General features: G+C 41.0%; 1 protein-coding gene across 1 annotated transcript in view; it reads left to right on the top strand.

The window, feature by feature from the left end:
- LOC114244059 (protein O-mannosyl-transferase TMTC1) overlaps nucleotides 1–14,276 on the top strand; it is a 155,059-nt gene that overhangs the window by 6,631 nt on the left and 134,152 nt on the right. The gene's annotated exons all lie outside the window — the stretch shown is intronic.

Raw genomic sequence — 14,276 nt, 5'->3', positions numbered from 1 at the left:
AATCGAGTAAAGGAATCAATTATTATTATTATATATCTGCCGTGTGTGTAGATAGGTGAATGTGAGTGGTGATTGGGGTGGGTTATAATCTCTTAACGCTTATTTAATCATTACAATAATATATTATGTTAATTTTATGCATAGTAACTAAAGTTTGCTTAAAAAAAGTTTACGATATGAAGTTTAAAATTTTTCTGCTAAACGTCATCATACAATAGGTGTTACACTTGTCGTTTCAATTAATGAGTATCTTCTAGCACCAAGTATCGAATAAAATGATTCTCAATCAGTACGAAAAGATAACGCCGGGCTATGGGAACTAATAAAGATTGAAAAGAATTCTAAAGCAGTTAGCGAGTGCCAAGGAGCTCGGTATAATCTCTGCTATGGGAATGCCGGCACGTTCAATTGTTTGACAGTCGAGTCTACTGACTACAAACAGTGGATTACGTAAAACGTTGGATTACAGATGGCTTAGCGGGGCGGTTTTGATGGTCTAGAATCCAAAACACATTCCATTTTGAAGGCATGATTTATTTTTATTTTTATTGATTCGGTGGGTGGACGAGCTCACGGCCTACCTGGTGTTAAGTGGTTATCGGAGCCCATAGACATTAACAAAGTAAATGCCGCCGCCCACCTTGAGACATGAGTTCAAGTCTCAGTTTTTACAGTACAACAGCTGCCCCACCCTTCAAACCGAAACGCATTACTGCTTCACGGCAGAAATAGGCGGGGCGGTGGTACCTACCCATGCGGACTCACAAGCGGTCCTACCACCAGTAATTATGCAAATTATAATTTTGCGGGTTTGATTTTTATTGCACGATGTTATTCCTTCACCGTGGAAGTCAATCGTGAACATTTGCTGAGTACGTATTTCATTAGAAAAATTGGTACCCGCCTGCGGGATTCGAACACCGGTGCATCGCTCGACACGAATGCACCGGACGTCTTATCCTTTAGGCCACGACGACTTCTAAACGTTATCCCTTACGTTTAGTTATCAATGTTTTGAAAAATATAAGCCTGATTTTTTCGCATTACTGTTTCGCGGCAGAAATGAGTTTCATAATAATTCCCGCCCGTACTACTTAAATCACGTTCCTTAATTACCCGTAGCAACAATTTCCCCACCACATACTCATCTTTTGTATTCACTCTGCCCCTTCTTAATTTCAAGAATGGTGGACATTATAGAAGCCAACACGGGTATATACCACCATTCTACATATTTCTTCTATGAAGCTGTGTTAGAAAGCTATTCATCATATCTCATGTCTGAAGGTGATATTCAGATTATGACGCCTGTGTGCTTCCTTAGAATTTTTAGAATATCACATAGCACGAATTTCATCAAACAAAATATGTACAGCAACTTATTATGTTAATCAAAGCGTCAATACGATAGATTTGTAAATCTACCTTCGATATGTTTGCGTTCGGAGACGAAACGATCGGACAAAGTTATTGATTAACATCCCGTTGGAGATAAAAAACAGTCTTGGTCCATTATTCGGAAGCTCCCGGCGGACTAAAGTAAATTAGAGAGCCAAACACAATACAAAAGATTTTCCTCTTTACAGCGGAAAAAAGACGCACTTAAAGGTATAAAAGCGTTGGATGAATTAAAAACAGAATTAACCTCTAAAAAGGTGGATTCGCAGTTCCCCTAGTTCATTGTTGGATATAAACAGGGTCGCCGGAGGATCTTAGTTACTGTTTATTTTTTTATTGCTTAGATGGGTGGACGAGCTCACAGCCCGCCTGGTGTTAAGTGGTTAATGGAGCCCATAGACATTTACAACGTAAATGCGCTACCCACCTTGAGATATAAGTTCTAAGGTCTCAAGTATAGTTACAACGGCTGCCCCATCCTTAAAACCGAAACGCATTACTGTTTCACGGCGGAAATAGGCAGGCTGGTGGTACCTACCTGCGCGGACTCTCAAGAGGTCCTACCACCAGTAATTATGCAAATATAATTTTGCCGGTTTGATTTTTATTACACGATGTTATTCCTTTACCGTGGAAGTCAATCGTGAACTTGGGCTGCCTTTACTGAAAATTTTTAGTTCATACTTAATAGCTACTTTTTTGGTGGCTTCTCCGCAGCCAGATACACAGGTGACGTGAATATTATCAATTTGCACAATTCTCTTGAACTTGTATCAGTAGTACGATTCTTTTCCGTGAATCACTGTTGCGTTTTATTTTAAAACTAGTGGACCCAGCGAACTTTGTTCCGCCACACGGTTTGTTTCAAACACATCAACCGGTCAACTTCAAAATTCTACTATAATTAACCATAGAATATATTATGTTTAGCTGTCAGTTGTCAGCCGTTCTTGAGTTATAAATAGTGTAACTAACACGACTTTCTTTTATATATATAGATGTAGCGTGTACAAAAAAAACGATCAAGTATTAGGTTTCTTCTTATCTCAAAGCGGATCTCTGCAACAATTCACTGGCTTGAGCACGATGATAATCTCTTGAATTTAGCATTCAGAAAAAAATATCCACGAATGCCCAATCAAATAAAAATCTAAATGGACAAACGGCTCCTGCAATATCCCGTATAATAGAACATCGGGCGATTCGAAAAGGCCCTTTGAAGAATAACTCCCCCATAATATTTGTTAGCGCTCGGCGTGTAACGACCCCTATTGTTAGGCTAATGCAAGGTATTGTTAGAAGCGACCGCTTAAAGTAATCTATACAATTTCCATTATCACGCCACGACGGACCTGCTGTGGAGCGTGTTCGAATACTAGGAGACCGTTGAAAATACAGCATATGCTTTATATCTCATGCTCTGTCGTGGATATTTTTGGGTACGGAGCCTATAGTCTAGAATGCGGTTTTACCTCGAGACCTGGTATCGAGATATTAAGTTACCGGACTGTTTTTACTGGTGGTAGGACCTCTTGTGAGTCCGCACGAGTATGTACCAACGCTCTGCCTGTTTCTGCCATGAAGCTGTAATGCGTTTCGGTTTGAAGGGTGGGGCAGCCGTTGTAACTATAATGAGACCCTAGAACTCATATCTCAAGGTGGGTGGCGCATTTACGTTGTGGATGTCTATGGGCTCCAGTAACCACTTAACACCAGGTGGGCTGTGAGCTGGTCCACCCATCTAAGCAATAAAAAATAAAAACTTAGCCAATAATATATAGTACAGTACAGTGTGAACATGTCCGTAACAATGTATGGTGTGCGATATTGTTGTTCTATGAGCTATGTACTATATGCTATTGTGTTATAGCGTAGTCTAAAAGCAGCTTTAGTTTCCTTTAGTTTTTGTACCACACCGGAAGTGCCTTGGAGAATTGTTTGAGATTACCTCGTCAGCTACTATGGCACTGCTATGCACCGAAGCAGAGTTTAATCGAGCGAAATGAACCCCCTTCTGATGCTTTCTGAATACTGTGATAGTAATAAGTTCTACCTTAAGCGAGGTTTGAAAATAGCAAATTTCCCTGCCACACATTGCTTATGAATGTCGATAGCCATTTATCATTAGATAGACAATCAAATCGGTGATACGCGGCTATAAAAGACATGTACTGTATGATAACTTGAAAGAAATATCTGAGAATAATAAAAACCTCAAATAATTTCGGCGATGAACGATCACACAACACGGTTTTTTATATATTATGTATTTCGTTCACATTCACTCATTCAACGCATGGACGGATCACTCAGATAAGGAAAATGATTGTTGTCGTAAATAATCAGATCTTTTTGTTCTTTTATGCTTTTTGATGTGTATTTTTACTAAGCGATCGGAATAATAATAACAATAAGTTTGTACAATATCAACTGGCACTGTCATGATACTTCTAAGGGATCATTTGTAAGAAAAGCTTTAAGAGCGAGTGTGTAGTCATCGTGGCCTGAAGAATAAAATGCACGGTGTATTCTATGTCAGACTACGCGAGGGCACAATCTCACGAGCAAGTACCAGTTACAAAGAGAAATACGTACTATCTTACGAGTCCATGTAAGACTTCCTCATGTGGGAAGGTTTGTTCAAAAGTAAAATCTGGTATATTCATGAATTTCAGTAATTACTAACGATAGGACAAAGTTGGACCCCGCACGTGTTGGTACTAGCCTACTTCTATCATAACGCAGTAATGAATTTTATTTATTTTTATATGCTGCTATACCATATGGCACTATAGTATAGCGTAGTCTGAAATCAGCTTCACACCTTTTTTTAGAAGGGATCACAAGCTATTTGTATAAAGAAAATACCACACCTATAACTTGAAGACTGATACATATTTTAGATTTACATGATCTTATCTTATATTTTCGACTAATTACTACAAATTTTCAATACTCTCAGCTGTATCCTGATCCATTAACGGTGCTTTTAGGCACCAACAGGCACCGGTCACCGTCCTCGTCGAACCCGTCGCTTGCGACGAAGGACTCGACGAGCGAATTAACCCATAGACACAGCCCACTGAGTTTCTCGCCGGATCTTCTCAGTGGGTCGCGTTTCCGATCTGGTGGTAGATTCTGCAAAGCACTGCTCTTGCTAGGGTCAGTGTTAGCAGCACTCCGGTTTGAGCCCCGTGAGCTCACCTACACACGCTAGGGTGAAGCTGAAATAGCCTCTCAAAGCTATCAGCATAGGTTAAAAAAATATGTATCCAGTATTTTTCCCATTTAATACAGTACTAGTTAAAGAATCAACGGTAAAAGTCCGGCCCTCTGTTTTAGAAAACACAATCACGATCCCCCTTTTACGTCATCAGAAACAAATATTATAGTAAATTTAGTTTGTGCCGTATAAAACTATTGTCCCTTTTTGTAATTTCGGTTAAAATTAACCCTTCGACAACCGCAACACGCGGCACGTGCAGCAGAAACACGATTTCTATATCAGGGTTAACCGTATAGTCGCGGTCTATCGCCACGGAGCAACGGCAAAATTCTAAGCCCCTACTAACGGTTTTTGTTTATACAAAACAATTCGAAATATTCTGACTGAACAGTTAGTTGTCATATATCACATATTATTTGTAAATTACTGAATCGTGCAAAAAAAAAAACGTTCGATTTGCTCTCCTATACATTCACTACATTTATTAATGGGTGTTGTTAATATCTGGTAGTGGCTAAGAGCAAATCGTAAATCGTAATATTTGATAATCTCTAATGACTACTAACTAATACTTTTCATGGTATCGATGTTACTAGTTCAGCGATAGAGTATCGTCAGCTTTCTTTAATTCGTCGTTGTCGTCTTTAGTTTCCGGATGACCATGTGGTTCATTTTTTAGATTAAAATCGGAAAGTCGACAGCGCTCAAACCGTTAGTGAGTCGTGCTTTCGTTCGTTTGTAGTTTTCACTTTTTTAACGTCATTAATGTTGTGAGCAGTTTGTGCGGTACCTTTGTTGAATTGCGGTGAAACTCGCTTTTTATAATCCGAATTTTATTATTTTTTACTACTTTTTATAATTTTATTATTTTTAATTTTTTGATTCGTCTCCATATCTACTAATCTACTAATATTATAAAGAGGAAAGATTTGTTTGTTTGTTTGTATTGAATAGGCTCCGAAACTACTGAACCGATTTGAAAAATTCTTTCACTGTTTGGAAGCTACACTATTCCCAAGTGATATAGGTCATAATCTTTTTTGAAAAAAATTAAGGATTCTTACTAAAAATCCAATAATGTAACCCAAGGTCTAACAAAATTACCTAAAATATTCTTTACATCGCGTGCCCTGCGAAAACGATTGATGATAGAATAAAATAATGTACTACGACTTTGTAGAACACATTATTATTTACAAATAGTGTCGCGACAGCATATGTCTAACTATTATAGTTATGTCGCAATACGTGCTCTTTTATTTAAAAAATAAAACAGCGTCAAATATCGTTGAAATTTTTGTTAAAGACCCGAGCGGAGCCGAAGCGGGCCGCTAGTTGATGATAAAGACACAAATGTAGTGGAAACAAAGTACTAATCAATAAATAATAAATAAATATTTATAATAAAGATTTTAGAATTCATTGTCAGCCATATATATGAATTAATGTGAAAAAAGGATTCCACATTTTTAAAATAAAATTTATTTGAAAGTAAAACTAATTGTCAGTCATACATAAATTACGTTTCAAATGGCTTATAGTCTAAAAGGGCAACTTCACCTGTAATTAATCAACAACTATAATTAAATTTAACTCTCTCTGTACTCCCTATCTAGTAAAACAATAAATATTTCTATTAAATTTTTTAATTATGCAAATTTATTTATTAAAGCGATGCAGTTAACAACAATATGCAAAGCAGCAGTTAAACGAAACTGCTAACTTTTAATTGTATTAACACAACGTACCTTAGTAGGGGTTATACGGTCTCTCGCAACGAATTTCAATTGTAATCAAATATGTCGACACGAGGGTTGCCACCGTCTGAGTAAACAAGATAAAGCGCCCAGAATGTGCGCGTGTAAGCCTGCTATACTTGTTCCTTTGACAACCTTAGCTGAACGTAAATGAGAAGTGAAATATTTTGGTCCACAAAGCGATAGGATGAGAAGTGAAGGCTTTTTGGTTTTAATTTTAATATTAGATTCGCCGTTTTCGAGTTATGTTTGATAGAAGTACTAGATGCGCATTTAATATCAATTTATCTATGATTTCGTTCTCTTTTATTGATATGTGTAAGCTAAAGGGCGGTAAGTATCGGAGAATAACAGATATTGTGATGTAAAAGTTACGCGTATTTATATTATTGTACAAATGTCAATATTGCGGCCACATTTAACGCTCACCACAGACTTTAACGCTCACCAACAAGAGTGGTTGGGGTCCAGAACCACTGACCTCCCGGGTCGGACTGCCTACGATTTCGCCTTGGCCTACGGCTTCTCCCAGCTGGTGACACAGCCCACCCGTGTCCAAGATATCGAGGGGCACGAGCCTTCTTTGTTGGACCTTCTGCTGACCACCGATCCAGCCGGATACAGTGTGGTGGTCGACGCTCCACTTGGATCGTCTGATCACTGCCTTATTCGTGCTGCCATACCACTCTCTCGTCCTGATCGTCGAACGACGACCGGGTATCTAAGAGTTTGGCGATATATGTCAGCAGATTGGGATGGATTGCGTGAATTTTACGCATCCTACCCATGGGGGCGGTTCTGCTTTTCCTCTGCTGATCCTGACGTCTGTGCGGACCGTCTTAAAGACGTGGTGCTCCAGCTGATGGAATTATTTATTCCCTCCTCTGAAGTTCCCGTTGGGGGTCGCGGCAGACCTTGGTATAACAATGCCAGCAGGGATGCTGCACACCTCGAGCGGTCCGCATACGTGGCATGGGATAATGCCAGGAGACGTCGGGATCCTAACATCTCAGGGGAAAGGCGGAAATATAACGCCGCTTCCAGGTCCTACAAGAAGGTAATTTCCAAGGCGAAGTCGGAGCACGTTGCTAGAGTTGGCGAGCGATTGAAGAGCTATCCCTCCGGGAGCCGTGCTTTTTGGTCGCTCGCCAAAGCTGCAGAAGGGAACTTTTGCAGGTTTAGTCTCCCACCACTGCGCAAGTCCGATGACAATCTGGCCCACAGCGCGAAAGAGAAGGCTGGTCAAACTCTTCGCCTCGAACTCGACTGTGGACGACGGGGGTGCCACACCACCGAACATCCCCCGGTGTGATAGCTCCCTGCCGGATATCTGCTTCACACAGTGTGCAGTCAGGCGGGACCTCCGACTCCTGGACGTCCATAAGTCGAGTGGGCCAGACGGCATCCCCGCAGTGGTTCTGAAAACGTGCGCCCCTGAGCTGACACCTGCGCTAACGCGTTTGTATCGTCTCTCTTATTGCACTAACAGGGTTCCGTCTTCATGGAAGACCGCCCACGTCCACCCTATCCCCAAGAAGGGTGACCGGTCGGACCCATCGAGCTACAGGCCTATCGCGATAACTTCCTTGCTTTCCAAGGTGATGGAGCGAATAATAAATACACAACTCCTGAAGTATATTGAAGATCGCCAGCTGATCAGTGACCGACAGTACGGTTTCCGTCACGGTCGCTCAGCCAGCGATCTTCTTGTATACCTTACTCACAGGTGGGCTGAAGCCTTGGAGAGCAAGGGCGAGGCTCTTGCTGTGAGCCTCGATATCGCGAAGGCCTTCGACAGGGTCTGGCATAGGGCACTTCTATCGAAGTTACCATCTTACGGAATCCCCGAGGGTCTCTGCAAGTAGATTGCTAGCTGTTTGGATGGGCGGAGCATCACGGTCGTTGTAGACGGTGACTGTTCTGATACCATGACCATTAACGCTGGCGTTCCACAAGGTTCGGTGCTCTCCCCCACGCTTTTCATCCTGTGTATCAATGACATGCTGTCTATTGATGGCATGCATTGCTATGCGGATGACAGCACGGGGGATGCGCGATATATCGGCCATCAGAGTCTCTCTCGAAGCGTGGTGCAAGAGAGACGATCAAAACTTGTGTCTGAAGTGGAGAACTCTCTGGGGCGAGTCTCCGAATGGGGTGAATTGAACTTGGTTCAATTCAACCCGATAAAGACACAAGTTTGCGCGTTCACTGCGAAGAAGGAACCCTTTGTCATGGCGCCGCAATTCCAAGGAGTATCCCTGCGACCTTCCGAGAGTATCGGGATACTTGGGGTCGACATTTCGAGCGATGTCCAGTTTCGGAGTCATTTGGAAGGCAAAGCTAAGTTGGCGTCCAAAATGCTGGGAGTCCTCAACAGAAGGAAGCGGTACTTCACGCCTGGACAAAGACTTTTGCTGTATAAAGCACAAGTCCGGCCTCGCATGGAGTACTGCTCCCATCTCTGGGCCGGGGCTCCCAAATACCAGCTTCTTCCATTTGACTCCATACAGAGGAGGGCCGTTCGGATTGTCGATAATCCCATTCTCTCGGATCGTTTGGAACCTCTGGGTCTGCGGAGGGACTTCGGTTCCCTCTGTATTTTGTACCGTATGTTCTATGGGGAGTGCTCTGAGGAATTGTTCGAGATGATACCAGCATCTCGTTTTTACCATCGCACCGCCCGCCACCGGAGTAGAGTTCATCCATACTACCTGGAGCCACTGCGGTCATCCACAGTGCGTTTCCAGAGGTCTTTTTTGCCACGTACCATCCGGCTATGGAATGAGCTCCCCTCCACGGTGTTTCCCAAGCGCTATGACATGTCCTTCTTCAAACGAGGCTTGTGGAGAGTATTAAGCGGTAGGCAGCGGCTTGGCTCTGCCCCTGACATTGCTGAAGTCCATAGGCGACGGTAACCACTCACCATCAGGTGGGCCGTATGCCCGTCTGCCTACAAAGGCAATTAAAAAAAAACATGAGTTCTGGTTCGAAGGGAGATTGCGTCTCGAGTTTTTTTTCCCTGCCTATGCTTATAGCCTTGAGAGGCTATTTTAGCTTCTCCTTGACGTGTAGGTAAGCCCACGGGGCTCAAACAGGGACTGTTGTTAACACTGGCTCTAGCAAGAGCAGTGCTTCGCAAAATCTACCACCGGATTGGAAACGCGACCCACTGAGAAGATCCGGCGAGAAACTCAGTGGGCTGTGTCTATGGGTTAATTTACTCATCGAGCCCTTCATGGCCAGTGACGGTTTTGAAGTGAACCGTGACCAGTGCTTGAGGTACCTAAAAGCACCGTTAATGGATCGGGAGGATCCGTAATGACGTGAGTGGAGTTAGGTGGAAGAACTCATGCTGTATGATGTTTCCGGGTGAGTCAGTATTCGATTTTGTAGAAGTCAGTTTTATAATCTTGTTTTTTTTTATTGCTCAGATAGGTGGACGAGCTCACAGCCCTCCTGGTGTTAAGTGGTTACTGGAGCCCATAGACATCCACAACGTAAATGCGCCACCCACCTTGAGATATAAGTTCTAAGGTCTCCAGTATAGTTACAACGGCTACCCCACCCTTCAAACCGAAACGCATTACTGCTTCACGGCAGAAATAGGCAGGGTGGTGGTACCCACCCGCGCGGACTCACAAGAGGTCCTACCACCAGTAATTACGCAAATTATAAATTATAATCGATGCACGGGCTCTGAATTTCATCGAACCTGTTTCTTATGTGTTTCTGGCAGCCGTAACACAAGAGAAAATCCTCGCTTGGACGCGTTAAATGCGGAAGTCAATTTATTTATCGGCTCCGGTAACCGCGGAAACAATTTGGATCGTTACGGAGGTAGAGTAGGGCGACATCTTTTCATTCAAATTTCCTGTTCGAATCCGAATTTTTTGTTTAAAATCATCGGCTTAGAATCCTTGAAAGGAAGGCGTTGGGTATATTCGTATCAAGGGAACGACTATATCTTTAAACTATATTCGGCGTTCGTAATGACAGACATATACTACTTTTCCAAGGACGTGATTAATAACGATTTGACTAATCGATAAAGGAATTATATATAGGAATATCGATCGATATCGATATACGAAGTAATCTCTATATATAAAAATGAATTGCTGTTCGTTAGTCTCGCTAAAACTCGAGAACGGCTGGACCGGTTTGGCTAATTTTGGTCTTGAATTATTTGTGGAGGTCCAGAGAAGGTTTAAAAGGTTAGATAAATATGAAAATGTGCGGAATAAAATAAAAATAACAATTTTGCTTTTCCTTTGATGTGTCCTCCGTCGGACGGATTCCTTTTGTTTGTTTTAAGTTTATTTTATACATTATCGATTGAGGCACTACCAAGTCTGCCGGGTCAGCTAGTTATAATAATAATAATAAATAACTGCTAACAACCAATCACGGTCAATCGGCCCCAAATTATGATTTCCTTTTTTATGGGTACAATAGATACTTATATACGTTTAAATATATACATAATAAACTCCCAGACAGAGAGCAAACAAATCTATTAATCACTCGAATGTTTGCTGTATATGGGAAGCGAACCCACGACCATGGTCGCAACAGTCAGGGCCGCTAAATACTGCAACACCGTCAGTCAGTCAGTAAATAGTGATGGTAGGGGAATAGGACGCGCGAATGAGTATCACCTGCCAAGTTTTAGCGCGCACTAGTCGAGTTTTCTGGTTTGAAGAGTGCGACAGCTGCTATACCACATAACTGGGCCTTTAATCTGGTAACCACTTAACACCATTTACTGGTGGTAGGACCTCTTGTGAGTCCGCGCAGGTAGGTACCACCACCCCGCCTATTTCTGCCGTGAAGCAGTAATGCGTTTCGGTTTGAAGGGTGGGGTAGCCGTTGTAACTATACTGAGACCGTAGAACTTATATCTCAAGGTGGGTGGCGCATTTACGTTGTAGATGTCTATGGGCTCCAGTAACTATTTAACACCAGGTGGGCTGTGAGCTCGTCCATCCATTTAAGCAATAAAAAAAAAACAACTCAATTCCAAATAGAATCTATACGAAAGCGTGCAATGAAAGCCCTCACACATGGCTGTTAGCGTTTCGTCTTGTTTCCAGTCGACGTCCATGAATATTAACAAGCGAACTATTTATAAGACATATCGACCTTCAGACAGCTGTCTAACTTAAGAGCACCGAATAAATAAATTAACTATCTCTATTGACAAGTCGATACACAGGGTGGTGTTCTTTCTGTTTTTTTTAATTATAATCTATAATTTTTTAACAAAGTTACTCATCAATGATAATACAAGATGGTGGTTTTTACCACCCTGCCTATTTCTGCCGCTAAGCTGTAATGCGTTTCGGTTTGAAGGGCGGTGCAGCCGTTGTATTGTTAAAAGTGAGACCTTACAACTGATGTCTCAAGACGGATGGCGGCTTTTACGTTGTAGATGTCTATGGGCTCCAGTTATCACTTAAAATCAGGTGAGCTCTGAGCTCCTAAAAACATCTAACCAATAAAAAAATAAAGAATTTAAAACAAATAAAACCTTACATGTGTAAGATAGTTTTGAATTTATCTGTGAAAAATTGTATGGTATATTTATTGGTATCATGTTTAAATAATACGTCATTAAACTAAATGTCAGAGCATGCATCTGTAAAACCGAAAATATATCCGGGCCTAAGCTACATACGGAGTATATTTGAGTATTTTTGGCGGCACACATTTGAACTGATTTAAGATGTCGTCCGACCTAGTATTGTGATCATTGAAAATATCTTTGTATTGTTACGCGCTGGGGTTCGGGATAAATAAAACTTCCACCAAAGTACAAATTAAAACTATATTAAATACTTATAACTTATATTGAGAACGCTTCACAATTTGTAATTCACTTCTTCCGCTTCGCTTCTGGTGATCCGTTGGCTGTTTCACTTCGAGTAGAGTCGATTACTAATTACTTCCGTGTCATCTCTGCAACGCTTTTTTAGTCGATACAACAACCTAGAATTATCGAGAACATTCTCGGGAAGGTCAGTCGTTTCGATATGTGTTTCTGCTATTTGATAATAGATGGCGTTGCGCTTCTCGGCCGTTCTCAATTTTATTAGTTCTTTTGATATTCGTTTCTGCTATTCGACGATAGACGGCGCTACTGTTACCCGCGTTACAGTATCTAAGGTTACTTTTTTTTAAGAAATCGGTAAACGACAAACACGTCAAAACATAAATACATTTGGATACAAATTACTTTGCAAATGCGAAAATAAGAACATTTCGAGGCCAGATGTTAGCGACGTGTTCTAATATACTAATGTTTCTTGTTGAACGAGAAATATTTTGCATTAAGAACTTGGTGTAAGGAATAAAATTGGAAACTCTGAGAAAACAACATTCGAGTTGATGTTTTAAGGTCGTTTGCGTAATTTTGATTGAGCATCCTTATTCCTTATTTTATCCTTATTTTATAGAGAAGCACAAATAAATGATTTAAAAAAAAATTGTTAACTAGAAATAAACCGCCAATCACATACGATTATCAAGCCACGCCAAGATTTTCACAGGATTGTACTAGGGAGAGAATCAGATAATATACAACTAAACGCGTTTTTACATGTACACGCTTATATAGAAGAAGAGTCAGTCAATAAAATCGTTCATCAGACAAATGTTTGCACGATGTGGCAATCGAACCCACGATTCGGGCATTAGTTAGGGGTTAGCGTCACCATCATCACCATCACCACTTCACCATCGAGTCAATCAAATAATCAGCCTACCCAATTATCTGTGGCTCTGCTCACGGTTAGCTGTAAGAAAACTTGGTAAGAAACTAAGCTTTTATTTATTTATTCCTTTATTGCAAATATGGATGTACGAGCTCACAGCACACCTGGTATTAAGTGGTTACCGGAGCCCCTAGACATCTACGACGTAAATGTCGCCAGCCACCTTGAGATACGAGTTCTAAGGCCTAAGTATAGTTACAACGGCTGTCCCAGCCTTCAAACCGAAACGCATTACTGCTTCACGGCAGAAATAGGCAGGGCCCTACCCGCGCGGACTCACAAGAGGTCCTACCACCAGTAAATAATAATAAGCTTGTCATTGTGGGTATAATATTTTATGTAAAACATATGTTTTATTTAGGCTGTTCTTGCTGTTCTAATTGAGGAGTAAAATGAAATTTATCTTCTTCTTCTTTTTCTCCACCTTATCCCACTAGGTGGGGTCGGCATAGCTAATTTATCTCTTCCATTCTCTTTTATCAGGCGTCATCTCAACACTCACTTCTCTCTCTCTCTCATATCGTCATTCACACACTCCATCCATGTCTTCTACGGTCGACCTCTTCCCTCTCTACCTTGCACTACCATTTCCATACATCTCCTAGTCACATGCGTGATAAGATAAAATGAAATTTATCTTATCTTTATATATTATCCTGTACCTTTCTACTACTGATAATAACACATTTACCTGTTTCATTTACTTCAAAAAGTATCCCTTTCTTATTATATCTTTATATATTATCCTGTACCTTTCTACTACTTATAATAATACACGTTTCATTTTTGGGTTTTCAAAACAATATTAATAGTTAATTACGATCCTAGCTATAGCGTAAGTTGAAGCTAAAGAATCGAATTTATAATAACGAGCGTATTGAACAGCAAACAAAACAATAAATCGAAGTACGGATCCGAAAGAAAATGCACATTAAAATTTTTCACGGTCCTAGGATTCTCACATACTTCACGAAGGAAATAAACCTTAATTGAGCAATCCCGTTGAAACGATACACGGTTTGCCTTCGAAACGGCGGAATGTACAATTGACACGCTATAACTTTAGTGTGTATATAAGCTTAAATATTTAGAGAACGGACTCGGAATATTTTCCTTCGA

The sequence above is a fragment of the Bombyx mandarina genome, chromosome 13, assembly GCF_030267445.1.
Source record: "Bombyx mandarina strain Sakado chromosome 13, ASM3026744v2".
Taxonomy (NCBI): Eukaryota; Metazoa; Arthropoda; class Insecta; order Lepidoptera; family Bombycidae; genus Bombyx; species Bombyx mandarina.
Note: the sequence above shows the minus strand (reverse complement) of the source record. Positions and strands in the feature narration are given on the sequence as shown.